This window comes from Oncorhynchus keta, chromosome 4, assembly GCF_023373465.1.
Source record: "Oncorhynchus keta strain PuntledgeMale-10-30-2019 chromosome 4, Oket_V2, whole genome shotgun sequence".
Taxonomy (NCBI): domain Eukaryota; kingdom Metazoa; phylum Chordata; class Actinopteri; order Salmoniformes; family Salmonidae; genus Oncorhynchus; species Oncorhynchus keta.
The window spans coordinates 73,682,063-73,687,159 of NC_068424.1; positions in this window are offsets into that span (position 1 = coordinate 73,682,063).

Here is a 5,097-nt window from a genome sequence, read left to right on the forward strand (position 1 = left end):
TTTTAGAAGTAGAAGCTCAAATTGTTTGGGTAATGACCTGGATAGTAAGACAGAACTCTGCAGGTTATTTTTGCAATAAATTGCAACACCGCCCCCTTTGGCAGTTCTATTTTGTCGGAAAATGTTATAGATAGGAATGGAAATTTCAAGGTTTTTGTTGGTCTTCCTAAGCCAGGATTCAGACATGGCTAGGACATACGGATTGGTGGAGTGTGCTAGGGCAGTGAATAAAACAAACTTAGGGAGGAGGCTTCTAATGTTAACATGCATGAAACCAATGCTTTTACGGTTGCAGAAGTCAACAAATGAGAGAGCCTGGGGGATGGGAGTGGAAGTAGACACTGCAGGGCCTGGATTAACCTCTACATCACCGGAGGAACATAGGAGGAGTAGGATAAGGGTACAGCTAAAGGCTAACAGAACAGAGAGTAAAAGGAGCAGATTTCTGGGCACGGTAGAATATATTCAAGGCATAATGTACAGACAAAGGTATAGTAGGATGTGAATACAGTGGGGGTACATGTACATATAGTGATGATGAAAGAGATATTGTCTCTAGAAATAGCATTTAAACCAGGTGATGTCACTGCGTGTGTGGGGGGTGGAACTAAATTGTTAGCCGAGGCATGTCGAGCAGTGCTAGAGGCTCTACAGTGAAATAAAACAATAATTATAAAGCAGAACAGAAATCGACACGGCATGGTGACGTTAGGGAAAGGCATGCGTAGCCGGGTGATCATACAAGTTCAGTGCGTGGCTTCAAGCAGCTAGGGGCACGGGGCTAGCAGGCTAACAGAAAAGCCTTCGAGGGATGACGCGATGGAGGGAAGTCTGTTGTGCCCCCCTCTTGCAGTTACATCAGCGGACAGATCAGCAGGGCTCCGTGTGGTAAACCAGGACAATTGGCAAAATATGTATAGTGGTCAAAGAAATACGTCCAAAGGGCCTCTTAAATCAGCAATCCAATGTGCTTTAGACAGCTAGCAGGCCGCAGATTAGCGGCTATGCGTTCAGGGGTCGTTAGCTGCTATAATACCAGGTGGATTTTTAAAAAAAATATCATAATAAAAATTCATATAAAAAATAGGTTCAGAGCTTGCGGTAGGAATCCGGAGATATCGAGGTGAATAAGTCCGACTAGCTCTGGTTTGAGTCACGCTGTACAGACTGGCGAGAGTTGTCTGGGATAAAGGTAGCTGATGACCGCTAGCAAAGGACTGCTAGCTAGTGGCTTCGGAATGTATTCGATGGGTCTCGTAAGCCAACAGTCCGTTGTGCTCTAGACAGCTAGCATTCAGGGGATGTTAGCTGCGAAGGTCGGAAGGTGAGAAGGTTCAGAGCTTGCGATAGGAATCCGGGGATATGGAGAGAAAAATAGGTCCGGTATGCTCTGGTTGAATCGCGTTGTACAACCTGGCGAGAGCTTTCCAAGGTAAAGTTTAGCTGATGACCGTTAGCTGGCTAGTTATCTGGCTAGTCTATGTTGGAGAGATTCCAGTAAGAGGCAAAGAAAAATAAGCTTGAGAAAAAGCAGGTCCAGACCACATTGGGTGAGACGAGTTGCAGGAGAGTATTTTGAAATAAGGGTTTAGAAAAATATAAAAAGATATGCAAAGAAAAATATCTAAAAATATATATACATGGGACACGAAAAGACAAAGGTCAAATACGTCTGACTGGTACGCCATCTTGGATGTCATTTACAAAGTAGCCTCCAACATTCTACTCAGCAAACTGGATGTAGTCTATCACAGGGCCATCTGTTTGGTCACCAATCACACCCATCTACCTCATCCCCATATTATTACTTTCCCTCTTTCTCTTTTGCACCCCAGTATCTCTACTTGCACATCATCATCTTCACATCTATCATCTATTAATGCTAAATTGTAATTATTTCACCTCCATGGCCTATTTATTGCCTTACCTCCCTATTCTTCTACATTTGCACACACTGTACATAGATTTTCCTATTGTGTTATTGACTGTATGTTTGTTTATGTGTAACTCTGTGTTGTTGTTTTTGTCGCACTACTTTGCTTTATCTTGTCTAGGTCGCAGTTGTAAATGAGAACTTGTCCTCAACTGGCCTACCTGGTTTAATAAAGGTGAAATAAATAAACACACTTTTTTAAATGATCCATCCCAAACCACAAATTACTATAATTAACAGTGATAAACAGTGTTAAATAACACTAACATGTGAAAACAATATTTATAATAACCTGCTTAACACAGGTTATAATGGCCGGCCCGTAAATGCCAACAGACAGGGGTCCATCCGGAGTGTGTGTGTGTGTGTGTGGTCATTAGTTCTGTAGCCAGCTGTGTTCTGTCCCAAGGTTGCTGACCCCCCCTCCATTTCCCCATGTCCGTACCTCCGTATCCTAGCAACATCATCCACTGACCAGTGGTTATTGTTAAAGTCATTCTGAAGAGTACTGCCTGCACTGATGTCGTGGTGTCTTTGATGGTCACACTCTGACATCCTTGGTCCAACTAATTTAATAGGACAAAACATGGAAATGTTACATAAATACTTGTACTTCCGGCGCCGACAGAGATGGCCGCCTCGCTTCGCGTTCCTAGGGAACTATGCGGTTTTTTGTTTTTTTACGTGTTATTTCTTACATTAGTACCCCAGGTCATCTTAGGCTTCATTACATACAGTCGAGAAGAACTACTGAATATAAGAGCAGCGTCAACTCACCATAAGTACGACCAAGAACATGTTTTCCGCGACGCGGATCCTGTGTTCTGCCTTACAAACAGGTCAACGGAATTGATTCCATGCAGCGACCCCAAAAAACGACTTCGTAAAAGAGGGAAACGTAGCGGTCTTCTGGTCAGACTCCGGACACGGGCACATCGTGCACCACTCCCTAGCATTCTTCTTGCCAATGTCCAGTCTCTTGACAACAAGGTTGATGAAATCCGAGCACGGGTAGCATTCCAGAGGGACATCAGAGACTGTAACGTTCTCTGCTTCACGGAAACATGGCTCACTGGAGAGACGCTATCCGGGGCGGTGCAGCCAACGGGTTTCTCCACGCATCGCGCCGACAGAAACAAACATCTTTCTGGTAAGAAGAGTGGCGGGGGCATATGCCTCATGACTAACGAGACATGGTGTGATGAAAGAAACATACAGGAACTCAAATCCTTCTGTTCACCTGATTTAGAATTCCTCACAATCAAATGTAGACCGCATTATCTACCAAGAGAAATCTCTTCGATTATAATCACAGCCGTATATATCCCCCCCCAAGCAGACACATCGATGGCTCTGAACGAACTTTATTTAACTCTTTGCAAACTGGAAACCATTTATCCGGAGGCTGCATTCATTGTAGCTGGGGATTTTAACAAAGCTAATTTGAAAACAAGACTCCCTAAATTTTATCAGCATATCGATTGCGCAACCAGGCGTGGTAAAACCTTGGATCATTGTTACTCTAACTTCCGCAACGCATATAAGGCCCTGCCCCGCCCCCCTTTCGGAAAAGCTGACCACGACTCCATTTTGTTGATCCCTGCCTACAGACAGAAACTTAAACAAGAGGCTCCCACGCTGAGGTCTGTCCAACGCTGGTCCGACCAAGCTGACTCCACACTCCAAGACTGTTTCCATCACGTGGACTGGGACATGTTTCGTATTGCGTCAGATAACAATATTGACGAATACGCTGATTCGGTGTGCGAGTTCATTAGAACGTGCGTTGAAGATGTCGTTCCCATAGCAACGATAAAAACATTCCCTAACCAGAAACCGTGGATTGATGGCAGCATTCGTATGAAACTGAAAGCGCGAACCACTGCTTTTAATCAGGGCAAGGTGTCTGGTAACATGACCGAATACAAACAGTGCAGCTATTCCCTCCGCAAGGCTATCAAACAAGCTAAGCGTCAGTACAGAGACAAAGTAGAATCTCAATTCAACGGCTCAGACACAAGAGGCATGTGGCAGGGTCTACAGTCAATCACGGACTACAAGAAGAAACCCAGCCCAGTCACGGACCAGGATGTCTTGCTCCCAGGCAGACTAAATAACTTTTTTGCCCACTTTGAGGACAATACAGTGCCACTGACACGGCCTGCAACGAAAACATGCGGTCTCTCCTTCACTGCAGCCGAGGTGAGTAAGACATTTAAACGTGTTAACCCTCGCAAGGCTGCAGGCCCAGACGGCATCCCCAGCCGCGCCTCAGAGCATGCGCAGACCAGCTGGCCGGTGTGTTTACGGACATATTCAATCAATCCCTATACCAGTCTGCTGTTCCCACATGCTTCAAGAGGGCCACCATTGTTCCTGTTCCCAAGAAAGCTAAGGTAACTGAGCTAAACGACTACCGCCCCGTAGCACTCACTTCCGTCATCATGAAGTGCTTTGAGAGACTAGTCAAGTACCATATCACCTCCACCCTACCTGACACCCTAGACCCATTCCAATTTGCTTACCGCCCAAATAGGTCCACAGACGATGCAATCTCAACCACACTGCACACTGCCCTAACCCATCTGGACAAGAGGAATACCTATGTGAGAATGCTGTTCATCGACAACAGCTCGGCATTCAACACCATAGTACCCTCCAAGCTCGTCATCAAGTTCGAGACCCTGGGTCTCGATCCCGCCCTGTGCAACTGGGTACTGGACTTCCTGACGGGCCGCCCCCAGGTGGTGAGGGTAGGCAACAACATCTCCTCCCCGCTGATCCTCAACACGGGGGCCCCACAAGGGTGCGTTCTGAGCCCTCTCCTGTACTCCCTGTTCACCCACGACTGCGTGGCCACGCACGCCTCCAACTCAATCATCAAGTTTGCGGACGACACAACAGTGGTAGGCTTGATTACCAACAACGACGAGACGGCCTACAGGGAGGAGGTGAGGGCCCTCGGAGTATGGTGTCAGGAAAATAACCTCACACTCAACGTCAACAAAACTAAGGAGATGATTGTGGACTTCAGGAAACAGCAGAGGGAACACCCCCCTATCCACATCGATGGAACAGTAGTGGAGAGGGTAGCAAGTTTTAAGCTCCTCGGCATACACATCACAGACAAACTGAATTGGTCCACTCACACAGACAGCGTCGTG